This window comes from Vespula vulgaris, chromosome 19, assembly GCF_905475345.1.
Source record: "Vespula vulgaris chromosome 19, iyVesVulg1.1, whole genome shotgun sequence".
Taxonomy (NCBI): Eukaryota; Metazoa; Arthropoda; class Insecta; order Hymenoptera; family Vespidae; genus Vespula; species Vespula vulgaris.
Genome location: NC_066604.1, coordinates 2067311 through 2090151, shown reverse-complemented (window position 1 = coordinate 2090151; position 22841 = coordinate 2067311). Strand labels below are relative to the sequence as shown.

Here is a 22841-nt window from a genome sequence, read left to right as displayed (position 1 = left end):
ACGGTCGACTTCCGTTCAATGACTCACGCAAGCTTGGGAATATATATCTGATCGTACAGGTATATATATATATATATATATATATATATCTACAAGATGAATCAAAAGTCCCTACACAAGGCCAAAAATTCTTAGACGATATGAAAGATCGATTATTAATTTTCTCGAGACCTTTCATTTTTTAGCTTTTTAGTTAGACTGGTAGTTTTACAATGAGCAAAAAAAAAAAAGATCAAAAAAAAAATATATTAATCTAAAAATATGTCGAAAAGGAACAATTGATATTTACAATCGTCTAAAAACTTTTATGTTCTTTTCTATATTTGTCCTTATTTGAATAAAGTAAAGAAAATTTTGAAGGAAACTCCTCTGAAAAAAATATAAGAGAAAGAAGAAAAATCTAGACAAAAATAGAATAGAAGATAATGGCATATTGTCTCCCTTTCATTCAACTTTCCACGTGACTGTTATAGTACCATCAACTATTAAGAATAAATCGATCGCTATAGAAAAAGAAGATAATGGACACCGACAGCTGATCTTTCAAGTTGAAACTGTTGATTCTGTTTAGTTCTATCAACCATCATCGGCTTATAGAAAGCGTGCTTGATAGCCTGCGAAAAATCGACCTGCTTTTCCAAATCTTTTCTTTTTTTTCTTTTTCTATTCCTTTAAAAAACCTCTCTCTCTCTCTCTCTCTCTCTCTCTCTCTCTCTCTCTCTCTCTCTCTCTCTCTATCTATCTATCTATCTATCTATCTATCTATCTATCTCTCTTTCATCGAGCCCCTTTTTAATCTTTTCTTCTTTCAACGTTTTTCTCAAAAAACTTTGCGGAAGTCTTTTTGCTATACATTTTACGTTCTATGCTTTCAATAAAAAAAAAGAAAAAAAATAAGCTTCTCTTCTTTTCCTTCCTTTTTTCTTCTTCTTTTTCTTCTAGATGGATGAAAGATCTTATATTTCAAAGGGGTGTCTCGTTAAAGGACTTCGACGAAGATATTATAAGAAAAGAGGAATATAAAATTAAAAAAACCAAAAATAAAAACAAGCAAAAAAGAATAAATAAATGAATATAAAAAAAGGGAATAAAAGTGAACTGGATGAACGTATTCAACGACTTTTTTCCCTTCGATCATTTTTTTTTCTCTTATCTTCTTTTTCTCTTCGTTTTAATAAAAAAGAATCACTTTTGAGATAAAAGTAAGATACAGACCGTGATGTGTTTACATGTATATAATACATGCTTTCACGTATCTCTCTCTCTCTCTCTATCTTTTCTAGGAGATAGAATTTTTCATTGTAATCGATATTCTTGCATTTTCTCTTTCTCGTCTTCCTCTTTCTCCATCTCTAGGTTTCTAGCCACACAACGTCGTCTCTTCTTCTTCGTCAATTTCATCTTCGTCGTCTTACTAAGTCTTTTTCCTTTCTTTGGTAAAACGTTTGCTCCATATTATTTACTCTACAGTACGTGATTTCTCTTCGCGAAACGATTCCCTCCTTTCTACGATTTCCTATTCTCGATAATTTCGAGAAATCAATTTTTATCGTTCCAATTGAATGTTATCACAAATATTAAGACAATGATTATCACGATGGAAAACTCGGAATGCAATCTAGACGAAAATTAATCAACGTTTGGCCTAAACGTTCAAGAAAAAAGAAAGAAGAATAAAGAATGAAAGGACAATGAAAGAATCATCGTTATTACGATCGATAGTATAAATATACGACGAGCCGATAATCATCCAAAGTGATTTAACTTTATAAATAATAAATTAAGAATAAGCAAGTGAAAAGCAAAAAAAAAAAATAAGTTCTTTTTATAGAAACATTTTTTTTCAATACACGATTCATTGATTCATAGATTAAATAAATTATAAAAAAGTAACGTGAAAATATTGTCAGACTATTCGTCATGGGAAATAATTTATATAAACGAAAGAATATTTCCATATATTGATCTGGATGGGATCTGGTTTTGGATCCAATGGAAAGTTTTTTTCAAATTCGGTGTCTTTGACCTGGCCAGACGATGGACAGACGAAACGAAAGAAAGAAAGAGAAAGAGAAAGAGAGAGAGAGAGAAATAAAGAAGCACTTTCTAGATGATTCGTGTCGTCGACAGGAAGCGCAGCTGGTCCCTCGATTGGCCAGCTGTTGATGGAAGGTTTAGGTATGTCGAGCGTCGATCCACAGCCGTGAGAAAAGGACGGACTGGTCTGTCTCGACTACTAGCTTCGTGAAGCCGAGCCTGTCGACGAGGAAGACCTTCAAGGACGTACATAGTACTCTCTCTCTCTCTTTTCTTTCATCAAAAACCTTATCCTTCTTCTATCTTTCTTCCATCGATATATCCAAATTTATAGATAATAGGCTTTTGTGCGAAATAAAGTTTCGTAGAGCTCGATCCAAAAAATATTCAATAAAAATATTGATATTCGAGATTATCTATAATAAATTCGTTTTTACTAGCAGCTTGGCAACTAGCATATATATATATATATATATATATATATATATATTTCCTTTTCTAAAACCTCTAACCGGGCGAGCTTAGAATTTGAAAGAAACGCGTTTCATTCGAAAGCCACGAGAGCCGGACGGACGTTATGAATAATTCCTATTGAGTAACGCTCGGCCCTCGATTGTGCAGTTTCTATTTCATATACATACCTCCTAACGCGCGGACACATACATAAACATATATATATATATATATATATATATATGGGTGTGTTTTTTTTTGGTTAGGACCTTTTAACTTCCTCTTGGTAATAAACGAACACCATGGATTTAGAGAAGGAAAACTTTCTCGTATGTAGTACTTATTCTTCGTCCTTTTTTTTATGTTCTTCGTTTTTTTTTTCTCTAAATCATACATCAAACAAATCGTTTTGCAACTTTGGTATGATAAAAAAGATAGATAGGCAAAAAGGAAGAAGAGGAAGGAGAAGGAGTAGAAGTAAAAGAAGAAAAGTAGGAGAAAAAGAGATTCAAGGAGAGTGGAGTTTCGTGGAACGCTGTTCTCTAACGCACGTGATTATCGCTGGTGTCCAGCACTTAGTCGTCTAACCCATTAGAGAGAGTTTACTTATGTAAATGCGACCTTAAAACGAATGACGAGAGAAAAGTATCCACGATAAGACAAAAACAGAAAGAGAGAGAAAGAGAGACAAGATGGATGAAAAGAGTGGAAAATTTCTCAATGAAAAATACGAGAAAAGAAGAAAGAAATTAATACCTTTTTACCAATTACATAAAATTTAATTAGATAATCTCAGAAAAGAGGAAGAAGATAGTCTAGTGATTCCATTTAATTAAAATCATTTGCAATATTCGATGACGACGAGAGATCGTACAACTCTTTCGATCAGACAAAGAGACAAGGATGAAGAAAGCCCAGAAAAAGGAAAATAAGAAAAAAAGAAAAAAAAAAGGAAATTGATACCTTTTTATCAAATTACTGTGTATAAAATTTCATTACGTGATCTTAAAAAAAAATATATATATATACATACAAAGAAAAAAGGATAAAAAACAAAGTTTAATAATTTCATTTAATTAAGATTATATGTAATATCCATGATACGATGAGAGATCTTACACCTGTCTCGATCATCTATGCAACATACAAATGCAAACTCCTTCGAAGGTTTACTTATGTAAATGCATCCTTAAAGTGGTAGCCCGCGAAAGGAGTGGCCAGAGAGAGAGAGAGAGAGAGAGAGAGAGAAAGAGAGAGAGAGAGAGAGAGAGAGAGAGAGAGAGAGAGAGAGAGAGAGAGAGAGAGAGAGAGACGCGAAGAGAGGAGGACTGTTACTTACTTGTGCTCGTTCAAGAAAATACGTCGGACTGCCATAATTCCTTTTCTTAGGCGAACGAACAGTCAAGCTCGCTTTGGTTAGCTAGCTAGCTAGCTAAGCTAGCTAGCTAACTTGCTTGCCAGAGTTAGCAGTTAGCTTGCCTACACACATGATCTTTCTTTTCTCTCTCTCTTTCTCTCTCTCTCTTTCTCTCTCTCTCTCTCTCTCTTTTAACCTTATCTTTCTTCGTCGCACGTTACGACTGATTACAAGTAGCCGCTTTAACATCGTTCATAAATCTTTCCTTACAATGTCGAGGCGTTAAAGACTCGATAGATCGCAGCGTTCTTTACCTCCCAACCGAGCTAGTTTTACTATTTATCAGATATTCTATTGATTTATCTTATCTTTATGGTCATGTATTATTAATCATTTTTTTTTGTAAAAGTATAAATATATATATATATATATTTATATATCTAACTAACTGAATCACGAATTCGTAATAAATTCAACAAATTTTTTTCTCGATTTAATTCAACGCGTGTCTTAACACATACCAATTCATTTCATTCGAGATTTATTCTTCTTTTCTTCTTTTTTCACGACACGACGTCATGGTTACTAATGTTTAATGTTTAATGTTTAAATGAAAACGTCCTTTGTTGAGATCGATCAATGAAGAAGAGATTCACTCACGATTTAAACTTCGAGAGATATGAATGAGATTTCAGCTGAACGATGATGATGCAATTACGATGTGACGAAATAATGTCAAAATGTAAGAAATGAAAAGAGAGAAGGAAACAATAGAAGAAGAAGAACAAGAAGAAGAAGAAAGAGAAAAACAATGGGAGCGTGGCTCACGCGTTTACTCGAACACGGTTGTTGTTCGATCTCAATAAAGTTTCAATCGAAATCTTTTCAATGAAAGAATTCCTTATGTAATTGATTTCATTCTTTCTTTCCTTTTTCCTTTTTTCCTTGGTTAAAACACAATATCCATTTTTATTCATCGATACTCGATGATAAATTTCACTTCCAATTAAAAATATTGTATCTAACGATCCATGCACCGTATAAGCTCGAATCAATGATTCGATCTATATTGATCGAGAAAAACGTGATCATTCCCGATTTAAATCGAATTACTTTTCACCGCAAGACAACTATGAAACTAAAAGAAAAAACAAGAGAGAGAGAGAGAGAGAGAGATAGCATACAAACGTATATATCGTTAATTGCCTATAACTTTCCCGATTAAAGAGGAAGAAAGAAGGAGATAGCCTGATAGATAGATAGATAGATAGATAGATAAATAGATAGATAGATAGATAGATAGATAGATAGAGAGAAAGAAAATATCGACAGGTGTTTATCTCTCTCTCTCCCTCTCTTTTTCTCTTTCTCTTTCTGAACGAGTGATCAGCGTGTAATCAAATAGCCGTGGCCGCTGTCTCGAGTTTTGCCTGTCGTCATAGAAAGGCTTGAAAGTCTCGATACCAAAGAGTCTCTCTCTCTCTCTCTCTCTCTCTCTCTCTGTTAAGTACCTTTCGTCTACCTTTGAGTCCTCGAATCAGCATCGACTCACTCTTTCCATCCATGTATTATCTTTCACATAAGATCAATACGTACTTACATAGATATACACATATGTACATACGTATAGAGATCGTTAGAAAAGGCAATAAAATCGTACGAGCATTAATTATCACTTAATTACGTGTCGATTAATATCGTGTTAGAAAAAAGATAAAGAGAGAATTCGATAACTAATATTTACATACATGAAATATTATTTTTTATTTCGATTAATAAAATTAAAAAATCGTCGATCTATATATTAGCGATCTTCCCATCCCCCTTCCCTTTTCTCTATTATCATATGGTTATGCATTTATCCAGGTGTTAGTTGTATGAGCGAGTGAAACAGTTAGAATGGTTTGGTTTGAAGCTCCCCTTTTTAGGCGAACGTTAACGTAGGTAAGTACATACTTGCCAATGATCGTGCACCCATAGCATACCTTCTACCATCTGGATTGAATACACGCGAGAGAGCAAGAGAAAGAGAAAGAAAAGAGAGAGAGAGAGAGAGAGAGAGAATGTTAAAGGAAAGTATACGTTAGTAAGTCGCATACTCGAATAATAGAATAATTAGATCACAGTGGAAATAATACTCGCGAGACTATGGTGTTTCAGTGTGTCTATGTATATATCTACGCGTGCGTGTATATATATATACATAGATATATATGTGTACGTCTGTGTGTGGAGTATTCATATCGAAGAAGAAGAAAATAGTTCATTAGAGTGGAGAGAGATAGTTATTAGCCTTGACGATCGCTTACAGTAAATTGCCAGGTAGTCATTAGCTTGTAAGATTAGATGAGACACGTGACAAGATAGGGTAACGAAGGTGTCCCCTGACATGTCAGTCTCGAAAATAGATTTTGCTTTTGCACACCCCTAATAACACGTTAAAGAAACGTGCTGAGTTCTTCTTGGCTAATGTCTTTTACCTCTTTCTTTTCTTTTTCCATTTTTTTCTTCTTTCTTTCTTTCTTTTTTTCTACGACATACAACGGAGTTGAATAGAGACGAGCGAATAGTATACTTTCTATGGGGGATTTTAGACTCATCGATCGGACAAAAAGAAAAGAAAAGAAAAGAAAAAAAAAAAACAGAAAAAGAAAGGAAAAGATAATGTTTGTCTCATGAATGACTGGGGAAAATGAAATAGAAAAAGACAAGAAGAAGAAGAAGAAGAAGTTTCTCTATAAATGATGTAACACTTTTTCTAACGAACATTATCATTATTATTATCAATTTCATTTTTCTCTTTTAAGATCGAGCTAACGTATAAAACAAAAACGAGAATGAGTACGTAACGGAGCCTTTTCCTTCTCCTTTTCCTTTTTTTTTTTTCTTTCCCCGTACGGAAACGAGAGAAATAAGGAAGTAGAAAAAGAAAAGGAAGTAAATGCAGGAAGAAAGGATAAAAAGAGAGGGAAAAGAAAAACTGGAAAAGTAAAGGAAGAAGGAAAACGGAAGGAAAAGAAGAGACAAGAAGAAGAGAAAATAAAAAAGGGAAAAAGAAAGAAATTAGTTAGGAATAAATCTAACGAAGCTATGGAAACTCGTTGAAGGCCGTATTATATGAAAGTCTCGATAACTCGATCAGCGTTAGGATTACGTCCAAAGTTCGGCCGGAGAATGTCGCGCTGTCGCGTACCACGCGTTCGCCATGAGTTTCGTAAGTATAGGGAACCCAAAGCGAATGTTAGAGAAATAAAAAAAGAAGGGATATAAATAAAAGAAATAAAGAGGGAGAAAGAAAGACCCGAGAGAGAAAGAGAGATACGACAGAGAGACAAAGATAGAGAGCCATTGAAAGAGAAAGAGAAAGAGAAAGAGAAAGAAACACAGAGTCAGAGAGAGAGAAAAAGAGAAAGAGAAAGAGAGAGACAGATATAAGTCGGATCGTGAGCGGAGATAAAGAGCCGAGAAGTCGCGTGCCAATCGCTTCCGCGTTTTGTACCGTTATTAAGTGCAACTCCTTGCACTACTCGAAGAGAAACGCGCATTGCGTGAGCAGAAACTAAGAAGTAGGAGGAGGTGGAGGAGGAGGAAAAGGAGGAGGAGGAGGAGGAGGAGGAGGAAAGGGACGACGTGTTGCTATCGGGACCGGTCCGTTCATAATTCCTTTTCCGTTTGACGCGGACCTGAATTTAGTTGTCTCCGATCCCGATCGATTATGTAGTAGTCCGACTGTATACTCCTTCTCTTTCTCTTTCTCTTTATTTATCGTAAACTAAATATACAGAATGTATATGTGTGTGAATGTGTGAGTGTATGTCTGTGTGAATATGGTTAGCTATGCCAGGAAATATATCGTTACCCATGAAAATGGCTTTAACGTAAGTGCTAGAGTTCTATCGAGGTAAAACACATTTATGACTCTATCAATGAGATAAATAAATGAATTGGATGTATATATATATATATGTATATTTGTATATACATATGTGTATGTAAGTAGTTACGTATTATATGAAACGTGGAAAATGATTTGATTAGGTTAAGCGAGAATAGCAATTGTACAATTGTAAATAGTTTTTCTTATTGACGGTTTATGCAATCAATCGTATCTATCCAGTGTTAGTGATTAATTAAGACTTCAAGATTCCTTATGAGCGTTGTACTATCGTAAAGAGTAATCGATTGGTAATCGCTATCGAGAGTTTCGACTTTCACTACTTGGAATGTAGATGATCATGATCATGATGATGATGATGATGATGATGATGACGATGAAGAAAAAGAAGACGAAGATAAATATGAATATGACGATATCGAACGAAAAGAAAAGAACATATAATAATAACAAAAAAAAAGAGAAAAGAAAAGAAAAGGAAATGGGAATTTTCGAAAAGAGTTAATAAGTTATGGAAACTGGGGCGTGCACGTATATAATCGATCAGGAATTATCATATGCAATCTCCATGGGATCAACCTTGCTTTCATTGGACGCATTCCGTCCAAGCTAAGGATAAGCAGCAACGGCAACGGCAAGAATGGTTAACACTATAAGGCACAATGTGTCTCTTAACGCGGTTCTGCGTCCACGCAATATATCGATAATCGTGCACAGACCGAGGTGACATTATCTCGCGTGGAACGACGCGTAAAAGCTGCGACCCACGTTCGATAGTTCGTTAAAAAAAGAGAAAAGAAAAAAGCTTCTCTTCGTGGTGTTACAGAAAGAGAGAGAGAGAGAGAGAGAGAGGTGTCTGATACCTTGGAAAGATAGATAGATAGATAGATCTAGAGAGAGAGAGAGAGAGAGAGAGAGAGAGAGAGAGAGAGAGAAAGAGAGAGAGCGAATGTCGGTGACACTGGAAAACCACGATGGTTGTTGCTGACCATGTGTCTATCTATGTTTAAGGAGAAAGGATTCTGATCTTTGGATGACCTTGAATTTCAAACTCGAAGACGTTCTCTTTTTTCACGCGTCGAGAGACCTTTCGGAAAGTAGCAGTTTCATTATTTCCACAAATGAAGTTTCATTAGCGATTTAAATGATCAAACTCCGGACTGTGTTTTTGTTAATCTTTTTTTTTTTCTTTTTTTGCATATATATATATATATTATGTAGAGAGAAGAAGAAAGGAAAAAGAAAGAAAAAGAAAATGGAAAGAGAATGTTTAAACGTCGATCGATTTCTTTCTCTTCTTCATTTTTCTTTTCTTTCTTTCTTTCTTTCTTTTTTCTTTTTAAATAAAATATTCCTTTTCCATTTCGCCAAGTCGACGAAGCCTCCTAACGAGAAATAAACGAGGGAAGAGGAGCCTCGCAGCTGGCGGAAGGATAAAATTGGAGTCTCGGGTTTGGACGTTGCCGGAACGAAGGAAGGTGAAGGGAAGAGAAGAGGCCATGGGATTTAGCGAGGACTTTCAAGGGTTCGTTGACCTTCATTCCTCCTCTTCTTCTCCCTCTTCTTTGCGTTGAAAGAAAAGAAAAGGAAAGGGAAAAAACCACAACAACATATTTTTCTAGAAAACATTAATCCGATGCACTCGCGATTAATTAATCTCGATAGAAATGAATTTAAATTGTTTTTTAAGATCGTAATAACGAATGAATAATTTTACGAAACAATTACGATCCAAAGGAAAAGCTAACGAAAACGAAACTCGTGTTGTATCTTACGGAAATAATACTTACATATGGAATCGTGATCTCTTTCTCTATCTCCGTCTCTCTTTCTCTCTCCCTCTCTCTCTGTTTCTTTTTCGCAAGATCATTCTTAAAGAGACAGAACCGATGAAAATCGTTCATGACGTTCGACGAGCAAAATCAATGCGGGCGAGCGTTTGACATTTAACGATCGCCGCCGTGACATTTGGACCAGGATAATAATCGTGTCGCGAAATTTCGCCCTTTTCCTGGCCGAACGAGGAGAATGCGCTACGAGTCGCACGCGGATCAAAGATCAATCCACTTCTATTTTTCAACGCTCAATTTCCATTCGGACGATTTCATCCGTGTGCTTTGATAACGATTCTTTAAAGATCTATCATAGCCTTTCAAAAAGAAATTTGCATTCAATCGAACAAGATATATTCAATAACAACAACGAACAAAGTAATATTACTATCAGTATTATCTTCATTGTTAATCGTTACGTTATATTTAATAATTATATTATATCATGTTCATAGTTATAATAATAAAGAATACCAATATATGAGAGAGAGAGAGAGAGAGAGATCCTTTCGATCGGTAATTTAAATAATTTAAAATGGAAAATAAATTTTTTAGAACTAGGAAGGGGAAAAAAAGGTCTGTTTTTTGTATCATGAGAATGACCATCGAACAAACATGAGACGACGACGACGACTACGACGACGACGACGATGATGATGATCGCGTGTTTGCACGCACTTATACATGCAAATACACACATGCACACGTTGCACACACGTGCATCTTCTACGAAGCTCTGAAATTAATAATGGAGCGAGGATATACGCGGCCTGCGCACGGTCACACCACGAAGCACGCCACTGAACGTTATATACCGGCTTTCGACCGACCGAAAGGAAGAACTCCATTTTTTTCCCTTCTCCTTCTTTTTTCTTTAAAATTTTATATATATATATATATTCCTTTCGCTTGCATCTTTGACTGAGAAAGGACGAGAACGAGCTCTTTGTTCAGCGTTTAGTTCGAACTAAGGATATATATATATATATATATGTATTCGTTTGAATTTAATTACACCCAATCAAGAGACGTACAATAAGAAACAATTAAAATATTAATTATATATAAAATAGAATAATATGGAGAGGATTGAATAAGAGGATTCATAAGAAAAGAAAAAAGGAAATTGTTTCAAATCCAAATTCTAATCGACGAGTACTAGACGAAGAACGAAAGAAAAGAAAATTCAAGAGATTCAAAAGTTCGCTTCATTAGAGAGAAAGTGACATGGAAATAAAAACGATTCGATTGATTCAAATTCTAATGACAAGTGCTAATTATTTTTGAGATAGAGAGAAAGAGAGAGAGACTCGTGTAAAAATAAAAATAAAAAAGAATAAAGATAAAAAGAAAGGAAAACATCAAAGGATTATACGTGTATTAATTTCGAGCGATTAGAATTTAAACGATATTTGATATTAGAAGAATCAGACGAAAAGGATCATCTTGAACGACGTGGGAGGGATTCCCATACAAACATTCCTTCTCTTTTTTTAGACATAGACATTATTATTATTTCTCTCTCTCTCTCTCTCTCTCTCTTTCTCTCCTTCCTCCATTCTGAGTTCATCGCGGCGTATACTTTTACCCACACTGTGACACGGACGATGTGCATATGCGTGTCGACGAAGTCAGCCATTCATGACAAGCCCTTTTTCCCTCCCTCAGACTCCACTTGTATCTTCTTCAAAGATTTCAAAGTATTTAACGACGTATATATTCTATTAGATGTAACAAGCTTTCTAATAAATTCTAATCGAGCGAATTTCTCTTCGTCGTAATCGAATTTTTTTGTCTTTATCTTTCTTCTTCTCTTTCCTTTTTCTACTCTCTTTTCGTTTCTTTTTCTTTTTATTATTTTCAATTCAAACAACGAAAATAATATTTTTTTAGGATGACCTTAGTCTTAATAAAACTCGTCTCTATTTCTCTCTCTCTCTCTTTCTTTTTTCCATTTCCTCTGAGATTTCACTTCTCAGTGAACATCCAGGTCGACTATCGATCGTGACGTTTTTCAAAGAAAAATGAAAAGACAAGAAGAAGAAAAAGAAGAAAAAGCAGAAGAAGAAGAAGAAGAAGAAGAGGAAGAAGAAAAGGAAGAAGATAGTAAAAAAAGAAGTAGAAGAAAAAAGAAAAGAAAAAGAAAAGGAGAAAGGTAGACGACGCACATCCTTCTCTCGTCGCACGAGTTCACGAGTACTACTTTGCACGGACTAATATCGTAGGTGGTGTACTTCATGAAGGTGCAGCCGTGTCAAGAGGTCTCGAGGTCTCTCTCTTTCTTTCTCTCTTTTTCTATTTCTCTCTTCCTCTCTTTTTTCTCCCCCTATCTTTCTCTATACGCTCGTTATGACGTTCATGTTACGTTGAAGATGAAAAGAAAAGTAAAAAAAGAAAGAGAAAAAAAGGAAAAAAGAAGAAGACAAATTCGCTGGAGGATGAACGTTTGTATATATATATATATAAAGAGAGAGAGAGAGAGAGGTAGACAGATAGATAGACATGGAATGAGAGAGTGAGAGAAAGAGAGAGAGAGAGAGAGAGATAAGCTTGAAATTTGTCTTTTCCCGATTGAAAGAGAAAGCCGACAGAGAGAGATCAGCCTCTCTTCCTTATATGTGTATACTTTGAAGAAGAACCTCGAGGAAAAAAAAGGAAGAAGAAGAAGAAAAAGAAATAAAAAAGCGAACGAGGTCGACCTCGAAAATCTCTCGATTCTTATAACTTTCAAACGTACCTTTTTTTTCCTTCTGCCTTTCGGATTCTTTTTTTTTCTTCCCTTTATTCTTTTATTTTATATTATTTTTTCTTTTCTTATAATTAATTCCTTTATCGTTTTTTTTTGTAATTCAATTTTTCTATCCCCTCGATCACAGGCGTTTACGAGTTTAATGCGATGGATACATCGTAATCATTCTCAGGGTCTTACCTGAAACAAATCGAAAGAAGAACGTATAAATTAATTTCGCCATGAGCGATAAGCCATTTTTTAATATTTTTTTTCTCTTGCGTTTCCTTTTTTTTCTCTTTTACTTTTTTCAAATTATTTCTTCTTTCTCAAATATACGGTTTGTTTTCATAAATATACGGAGGGGTTAAATATATTTTCTTTCTTTTTAATAATATGGATTGTTGAACGAGTAAACGAGATGTTTGTATTTCGAATTGAAAATATATAGAATGAAGAAAGGAGTAGAAATAAAAAGAGAAGAGAGAAAAAAGAGAGAGAAAGAGAGAGGTCAGACTTAATGGAAACTGGTATCTACTACTGTCGTCGAGGACGTTAAGGTCGATATTAAATGTGTCTCAACTGTGCGTTCAGTTCGAATAAAAGAGGTAGGATCGTCTCATCCTTTTTAACTCCCCTTCTCTATGGTCTTTTTCTTTTACTTTTTTCTTTTTTTTTGCAAATATTTTTTTCTTTCTTATTATTATTATTTTTTTTGCGCTTCTTTCTTTTTCTCTATCCAGTCTTCCTTTATACATACACATCCCCTTTGTAGTCGTGAAACTTTTGCATTTGAACGCGACAAAGAAGAATAAAAAGAGAAAGAGAGAGAGAGAGAAAGAGAAGGAGAGAGATAGTAAAACAGGCTTTTTCGTATTGAATAAAGAAAGGAAAGGATGCCTTTGAACCAATGAGATTCTTCTATTCTCAGTCGATTTTTATAATTTTTATAAATCTTTTTTTATTTTTGTTTCTTCTCCTCCTCCTTCTATTTCTTGTTTTTTTTTCTTTTGTATTTTTTTCCTCCTCTTTTCTCAAACATTGCAAAATAATCTGTTATAGACATTCCACGATTTTACGTTCTCCCTCGATGAATTTCAACGATTTATCTACGTATATACGTAAGTACGTATATACGTGTACAAGTATGTGTCAGTTCTAACTCGAAGGCAACGTATATGTGAAAGGTACACGTCGACGTAATTAATCTATCGTATAGATGAATTTAGATGGTCGGAACAAAGACACACACTTATACGTACGTCGTGTCTCGCAATATGGAATGGAGAGAGAGAAAGAGAGAGATAAAGGAAAATAAAATACTTTAAAGTGTACGGAGAGAAACCTGTTTTGGATATAAACGAAATGAGATAAGGTACATTAATATTGTTATAATGAAATCAACGTAACAATTCTTTAATACCGTTCAATTAGACAAATCTTTGTCTTTTTTATCTTTTTTATCTCTTCTCTTTTCTCTCTTTTTTCTTCTTATACCGTTACAATAAATATTTCAATCCAAAATATGAAAATATGAGAAGCGAGTACATATCAAAGAGTAAACAGGATGAATGACGTTCTTACAGATGTTATAAAGGTTAAGGACTCGAGTTCGATAGCCTGATCAAGAGAGAGAGAGAGAGAGGGAGAGGTAGAGGGGAGAGGAAACATGATCAGGTGGAAGACAAGTCGAAGCAAAAATTTATTCGAGATGATTGTTGATTATTTGACTTCTTTCCTCATTAATCTTCAAGTTTTTCAATTCGGTGAAAGGATTCGAAAGGATCACGGATCGCACACAGTGTTTAAAAGTCCACAACGCTAACAGTATAAAAGGATGTATGTATATATTTTCGCTAATCGAATTAGAAATCGAAATGATAAGAAAATGAAAAAAAAAAGAATTTCGTTTAACAATAAGACGAGTTAGTTCGATCTCTCTCTCTCTCTCTCTCTCTCTCTCTCTCTCTCTATATATATATATATATATATATATATATATATATATATGTGCTATCTCGACGAATTAGTTCTTAGCCGATCTAACGCGCGGCTACTTTTCTATCGTTTAATGGACCGTGACGAGTTTGATTACATCCAAGTTGGATATATTGTCTGTACAATATTTATGTTAGCAAGAAGTTTCACGCGTGGGTATCGAACTGCCGTGAAATTAGCGGACGTATTTGCGGTAGTAAGTTTAATTGATCGATCGAAGAAGGAAGTTGATTGTCATAATCGTTAAATCGACGACGATGACGACAACGAGGATGACGACGACGATAATGATAATGATTGGCTGTCGACAAGGAGGTAATTAAAAATTAAAAAAGTAGAAAAGAAAGAAAAAAAGAAGAAAAAAGGAAAGAAAGAAGCATTGAAGAAAATTCGAGTCTTTGATAAAACTAAGATCTCACAAAACGGTGACAGAGAAAGATAAATAGATAGATATAGCAGGAGAGAGAAAGAGAAAGAGAAAGAGAGAGAGAGAGAGAGAGAGAGAGAGAGAGAGAGAGAGAGAGACTAGACACGCGTGTCCTTGTGTCGTTAACACGATTAGACGTTACTCAACGTCGTCTCGGTGTCGGTGTGCCTACATTAATCCATCGAGAGTGTAAGTGCACTCTTGCAAAATCGAGCCGATCGATTCGATTCCACCTCCGTAAAAAGCATGAAAAACCACTCTCTTCTATCTAAAAAATAAGAAAAAAAAAGAGAAGAAAATTAAAAAGTGTTTAACGTTTTTCTCTTTGATTTTCCATCAATCTTTTTAGTACGATGATATCTGTCCATCTTTATCTTTCTATCTATCTATCTATCTTTCTATCTCTTTTGTACAAGTTAAAGTTCTCACAGTACGATCATGGATCAGCTGAGCGAATGAAATATATATACACACACACACACACCATCAGTTAAATTTAGTGGAACTGATCGATCTTGCGAAACGTGACTTTCCTTTTTTTTCATTGATTTTTTTAGTCGAAATCATTGGCGAATCCTCGATGAAAGGCCTTGAAAATCTCTCTCTCTTTTTCTTTCTCTCTCTCTCTCTCTCTAATGGTACTGATCAACGAGATCGTTGCCAAGTCCCAACATATATTGAATCTTCCGGGTTTTATTTTTCTCCGATTATTTAATTTCCAAAGTGATATCAATTACTTTTAATTCTTATCATTTATTACATATATATATATATATATATATATATATATATATATATATATATATAAAGAAAAAGAAAGTAATAACAACAACGACGACGACGATGATGACAAAAATGATGAATACAATATAGGAAATGAATAAGGATAAGAGAGAAAAGTTCGATGATTTATAGATGATCTACCACTCGAAACGTTAAATATCTAATCTGTTGCAGTTAATCTCTAACGTAAGAGAGGAGAGCTAGACAGGTTAGTGTTTGTGTGACACGCGAGTCGCGAGTGCAGTAACCAATGAATGAGTTAGAGAGTGAGTCGTGGTGCAAGGACGTAGAACACGCAGAATCAATTCTTTCTATCTCTCTTTTTATCTCTCACGCATACACATACACATAGAGAGAGAGAGAGAGAGAGAGAGAGAGAGAGAGAGAGAGAGAGAGAGAGAGAGAGAGAGAGACACATACAGAGACACAAACACACACGCACACTTTTTCCCACTTAATGAGAAATTAAGCTGATCGTATACCTTTTACTATCGACCCATATCACGCCTACTGTCCTCGCAATATTAATTGTTTTTGTTGATGTTATGGCTCGTTTATCGTTTTTTTTCCCATATATCGTTTTATGACTGGAAAAGTGCATCTTCGATATATCCGAACGATCTTAAGAAACAAACAGAGATAGACAGAGACAAAGAGAGAGAGAGAGAGAGAGAGAAAGGGAGAGATTTTAATATCAATATCAAATTTCAGGATGTTTAATAAATTCGATGGTGTGTGTTAAACGTATCTTACGAATGATCGCCCACGAAAGCAAAACGATATCGTGTTAAACAGAAGGTGTAAACGCGGAGCTTAAGGCTCTGTTTAAGTACTCGACGTGACATGGTTGGCGGTTTGGTATTTAGGAAAGGCCAGCCGACCAATGTCACAACCCGTTTGAAAGGCGCTAGAAACTATAAGGCACAGGTGAACACATAAGTACGATCAACGTTTCTCTCTCTCTCTCTATCTCTCTCTCCTTCTCATCTATCTATCTATATGTGTATCTTTACCGATCTCTCGGATCAACGGCGACAAAGGTTGACGCGTTGCGATAGGAATGATTGTCCGGTGATCAAGGACCGTAGTAAATATCGATCGATGGTCGTCGTCATCGTCGTCGTCGTCGTCGCACTAATGCCGTGAAAGTCTGAAGGAAATAATAAGAAAATCTTTGCTATGCTAAGTCATTTCAATTCTTATTATTACGATTCGCTTCGCATCCCTTCGAAAGCACGCAATCAAAAAATAAAAAAAAAAAAAGGAAAGAGAAAAGAAACAAGTATAAAACAAGAAGGAGAGACACTTTTAATCCTTTCCCCGACTATATAACGATTTATTTATCATCGATGTTCTCAAGCTCTATAAAAAAAAAAAGAAAAAAGAAAAGAAAGAAAAAAGAAAGGATGAAAGAAAGGAAGGAAAGAAAAAAGAAAAGAAAAAGAAAAAGAATAAAGAAGGATTGGCAAGACAGTTAACCGCATTTCCCATGACTCAAAATGCAATAGAACCCTGACTAGCGAGAGTAAGGAGAACGTCGAGGAGTATAACAAACCATCGTTGTCACTATGACGATCTCTCTCTCTCTGTCTCTCTCTCTCTCTGTCTGTCTGTCTCTCTATTTCTCTATCTCTTTCTTTCTTTTTTCCTTTCTTCTTCTTCTATCTACTTCTTCTTCTTCTTCTTCTTCTTCTTCTTGTTCTTCATGCTCGTTGCTTTTAACCGAGAAGCTTCGTAGTAAATCGGGTGGTTTTTTGGTCTAACCGGTTCAACCGGTTCTCGCCCAATCCGCCAAAGAAAAGGCCCGGGGCTCCTCGTGAACACGGTGCCCCCCTGAAGAGCGAAAGGTAACTTTTGTTTCGACGAGGTCACGTCTTCCTATGGCGAAGGAAAAAGACACACTCTCGTTACGACAGAGAACGTTCGTCGAGCCAAGTGGTAGTAGTCGTCTTACGTTTAAGGTTTAATCTCCTTCGCGATGTGTGTATTATATCCTATCTTTCTTTAGATATATATGTGTTATGGTACCTCTATGTATGTACTATCTATCTATGTATATGTACGTGTGTGTATGTATACGTCTATCTGTTATTCTTTTTAATAGTTTTCTCACACAACATACCATAACACGTAACTCTTGATTTTCATTCTACCCCTTTGTCGGATCCACGAAATACAGGTTCTATCAATGTCTTCTTGCTTTTGTTAATCTAGGACACCGCATATATATATATATATATGTTGCAAGAGGAACATTGCATACATACGTACGTACATACATAACTGTTGATTTTGTCGTACCCTTCGTCGATTCACCGTAAAATACAGGTTCCATCGATGTGTTGTTTCTTTTGTTAATCTAAGATTACATATATTCAGATATACACACTCATACTTATATAGATATGTATGTATATTGTAAAATAATCAGTTCGAAGGTTAGGGAGCTCGGTGAGATGTTTATTGAAGGAACGGGGCCAGTTGGAATCCGTAAAACGAGGTCTGATGAGTTTTCCAGCAAAGTTTCATCGAGTGGCATCGTCTTGATCGGCATAGCAATCGTGATATCGCGTGTGGTATTATAACGACGCCTTAAGGAAACTAGGACACACCGTAGAAATTGCGAAGTTGGGCCTTGGATTACGCGTAGGTGCAGGAAACACTTTTCCCCCTGTTCACTTGGCTTTTCACTTACATTAGCTTTGTAAGAAACAGTTTCTAAGAAAATTATTACGAACTATATCGACTTCTTAGATAAATAGATAGATATTTACAAAAAAACACACATACATACGCATACGTATAAATATATGGATAATACGTTTGAAATCCTCGTGAAAGTTTGATTCTCCAAATGGATCCTTTCTTAATGATTTAAACACGGACATCGTGACAAACGCACACATACGTAAGAACGAGCTTATATAAAATTTATAAGTAGAGACACGGGTTTTAATTAGAATCGTATCAATTAACGTTGAGTTTAATATCGAATGAGGAAGAACAGAAGTCGATTATAACATTTCCGATATGACAACGTCGTCATTATCGTCCTTATTATTCCTTATGATACTCAGTCTATTGCTCTGCTCGAGTTTAATAACGTCTGCTGCAGGATCACGCCTTACTCCTTTATTTTCGCATCGTATATGTACCTACGTACGTTTACATATATATATATATATATATATATATATATATATATAATGTATGTATGTATGTATGTATCATGTAAATAGAGATTACACATATACATGGGGATGATACCTGACAAAGATTAATTAAACTCTCTATTGCAGTTACGAAACAATGACAAACTTAATTATCCTTGTGCATCAACTTTCAATTAATATAAATAAATAAATAAAAAGCAAAGTCGTACGGAGTATTAATGTAATTCGGATTAAAAAAATCAAAAAAATTAATAGATAAGGCACAGTCTCGTTTCTAATAATACGATTCCGTTCGTTCGTTCTTTAGAGACTCTTTTGAAAAAAGGAATGATAATAAAAAAAAAAAAAAAATAAAAAAAAATAAAAAAAAAAGGAAATAAGAAAAGAAAATAAAAAGAAGGGGTAGACGAGAGCGATCTTAATATTTAAATTTACGAAGGGAGAAATATACATACGTACCTACCTATGTGAGATAGGTATACGAAAAGAGAGAACGTCAAAAACACGAAAGCAAGAAGGCGTTTGCAAGAAGGCTTACGTAACTCGAGGTGAGAGAGAACCTTTAAGGGAATTTCCCTTAAAGGGGTTCGTTGTCGAAGCAAACGACGATCCCCAAAGCTCCCGAAGGGAGACGCGTGAGAGAAAGAAAGAGAGAAAGAGAAAGAGAAAAAGAGGGAAAAAGAGAGAGTGAGAGAAAGGGGGATGATTATTAAAGGGACAGCTTGACCATGAAGCAGACACGCTATATGACGGTGTGGAAAGGGTGATACAAGGGTGGCCCTTTCCATTGTCCATCTTCCGACAAAGGATATGTATCTCTCTCTTTCTCTCTCTCTTTCTGTCAAACTCTAGCCAAAGTACAACCGTCCTTCTGTAAATCTCCCTTTTTTTTTCTCCCTCCTCTCTCTCTTCACGAATCCCTAATTTGGAGCTCACTCAGAGTTGAATCTTTGTAGAATATCCCTACGGTCCACTTCGACCCTTTCCTTCCTTCAAACGACTAATTCGACTCTTACTCGGCAAAAGGGATCTTACCGGTAATGCAATAAAATTATCTACTTCTTAACTTTGTCTGTTTGTGTTTGTGTTTGTTTGTGTGTGTGTGCTTGTGTTTTATTCTGACTCAAATAACAACTCTTTCGAACGGTAATATTATATATATCTCGCTCGAAATTATTCCGAATGATTAATAACGAATGTCATAACGATGATAAGAGAGAACGTAATGATTCTATAAAAATATATATATATATAAGAAGGAAGAGAGAGAAACAAAGAGAGAGATGCAGATAGAAATAATTCTTATTTACGAAGATACTAGACGTTCTTCGTTTTTCTTTTTTCGTCGTTGTTGGTTTTACTGTCGAACGACTTTACTCTTCCTGTCTCTCTCTCTCTCTTTGTTTACGAGACAAACGGTAATTAAGAAATTAATTTTTAAATCAATTCCCCTGCAAGTAATTAAAATGATATACGCGTGTAATTTTGATAATTAACAGTTCGAAATATCTAACGAATTATTATATCGCATTTATAAATCTATCGGGACAGTAAATAGACGACATATAGAAAAAAAAGTTTAACAAGGCAAGTGGCAAACAGGTTTTTCTCCTTCGGTCTAACGTGTTATCTCAGTATCAAGTGTCCAATTCAATTAACTAGTATGTAATTAACGGTCGAGATACTTAGAAACAACCTTTCCCAAGTATTTCGGTCAAAAGTGTCTACCTAATCCTACCAAACGTTTTTAAAATATTTCTGGTGATTTTGGAAAGGAGGCCATCCGTATGAATTCGACCGAATTTCGATGAATGATATTTCTTTCTTCTTCTTATTCTTCTTTTTTTTCTTCTTCTTTTTCTTTCTTATACTCGGACCTTTTTTTACTCAATAATACAATAAAGAAATCTAATAACAAATATAGATGCTTTAAATGGACGTATAATAACTATAAATATAAATTTAGTTCAACGAATAACCTTTAACATTTTCTCTAATCTTGAGATTTTTTTATTACTACGATGAAAAAAGAAAGAAAGAAAGAAAAAAAAAAAACAAAGAGAAAAAAGAAAAAAGATCCACTAATAAATTTGTATGCTCTTAGATAGATTAAATCGTCCCCTTCGAATAAGTTCGTCTTTAACGAATAAACTTTCAATACTTCTTCCTGATCTTCTGATTTTTCTGAGTACGGTATAATTCGAAGAGAAAAAGAAATCTAATAATAAATTTGTATGTTTTAAATCAATCTGATCATCATATTCGTCGATTATAAGTTCCTGGAGAGAAACTCGTAGCTATTTTCAGTTATTCACCTTGTACAAAAGTACTACACCGGGACTAACTTTTGATTGTGTAATCGGACACATTTAAACGTTTCAAGTGGAATCGTTATGATCCGTTTCTAAATAGACCTTGGCATTTGGCGTTAGATCATTCGAAGAGAGTTTACAAGTCGTATACTTTTGCGGCTTTGCGACTTCTTTAGGAAATTGGGCACACAACGGACGCGACCTAAGATCACTAAGAATTTATCTCTGTCCGCTCGTAAAACGAAGAAACGGAGATAAAAAAAAAAAAAAAGATAGACAGACAGACAGATAGATAGATAGATAGAGAAAAAGAGAAAGAGAGAAAGATAAAAAAAGAGCTCGTAAAAATGATCTGTCAACGTTACCGATCATACGCTCTTTTTTTTTTTCCCTTTTATTATTCTTTTTTTTTTGCATGAATCATCCGTACATACCGTTATGACAACTTTCTAATACCTTCTAATACCTTCTCTCTAGTATCCAACTCTATCATCTCTTTTTCTCCGAAGAATTTTAAATTACAAAAACGGATAGCTTTCACTCCTACAAATATTCCATGCGATTAATATATTCTTTCCTTGCTACTTTGTAATAATATAGATCTAACGAATGTATTGTGGAAGATATATGTAGGATCGGATTAACGATGCGATTGGAAACGAAAAGAAAGAAAAAAAAGAAAAGAAAAAGGAAAAAAAAAGGAAGAAAAATGTTAGACGATGCGATACGTAAAATATATCTACTTAATAGTACAGTAATCGATCGACAACTCGACAACAACTAATCGAGAAAAAGACTCGATCTCGATATATATATATATATATATATATATATATATATATATATATCGGCGATTATCAAAGGCGATGGGTGCACGCGAGCCCAGTATACGCGGGAAACCTTGTGAAAGTTACATCACCAAGGCTAGCACAGCTATCATTACACGCATTAGATGTCCGCATAGGCATTATTCTTAGGAACTACGCTCGATGCATCGTGACTCTCGTTGTATCGAAGTGAAGGTGTATAGGTATGGTTTACATAGAATATATGTTCATCATTTTATAGAAAGAAAGAAAGAAAGAAAGAATGAGAAAAAACATATACAAGGTGTTTCGTTCGAACAAATTCGTGTGATCATCGTTTTTAAAAATTATCAGAGCAAATCTAAATGAAATAAATATTGATGATGATGACGATAATGATGATGATGATGATGAGATAATGATGGTGATGATGATAATGATGATGATTATTACTATTACTATTAATATTATTATTATTATTATTATTATTGTATTATAGTTTTAATGTAAATTAAGTAGAATCAATTAAAATGAAGTAAGTCGTATATCTTTTCTTCGGGTTCTTTTTTCCTTGTTTCTTTTTCTAATGAATATAAACGATAATAATTCGTTGATAACAGTTCGTGGTATAAGATGATGTAGAAATACAGTTCTATGTATATATATATATAGAGATTTTTCTTATGTATATATGTATCTATGTACATAAAATATATTATATATTACTGCACGCATTCCGTGTTCACGCACAAGGTGTACGAAGTGGAGTGAGAATGTTAAATTGCTCGTCATTATGATACGGCAATTAGTTCTCCCGATTTCTTATCTTTCTTGTACCGTTTATCGCAACTTTCTACGCTGAGTAACGATTTTTCTTTATTTTTATCTTCTTATTCTCATTTTTATTCTATCTCTCTTTTTCTCTCTTCGTATTCCAAGTGTCCCGATAAGAAAATCAATTTTCCTTTGTACGCTTTAAAAATTGTCGAATATTTTCTAGAAGTGTAACGTTCGAAAAGTTCGAGGTCAACATTGACAAG

The 22841-nt window shown here is 34.7% G+C and overlaps 2 protein-coding genes across 9 annotated transcripts in view; both read right to left on the bottom strand.

The window, feature by feature from the left end:
* LOC127070777 (protein gustavus) overlaps nucleotides 1-22841 on the bottom strand; it is an 86790-nt gene that overhangs the window by 41213 nt on the left and 22736 nt on the right. The window lies entirely within an intron of this gene.
* LOC127070784 (uncharacterized) overlaps nucleotides 1864-22841 on the bottom strand; it is a 42192-nt gene continuing 21214 nt past the window's right edge. For 2 of the 6 annotated variants that reach the window (XR_007784659.1, XM_051009221.1), the window contains exon 3: nucleotides 1864-12503. The gene's annotated coding sequence lies outside the window, so the exon portion shown is untranslated. Of the gene's footprint in view, nucleotides 12504-15992; nucleotides 17174-22841 lie in introns of those variants that run through there. The other 4 variants (XR_007784661.1, XR_007784657.1, XR_007784658.1 and 1 more) reach the window with 4 other exon arrangements.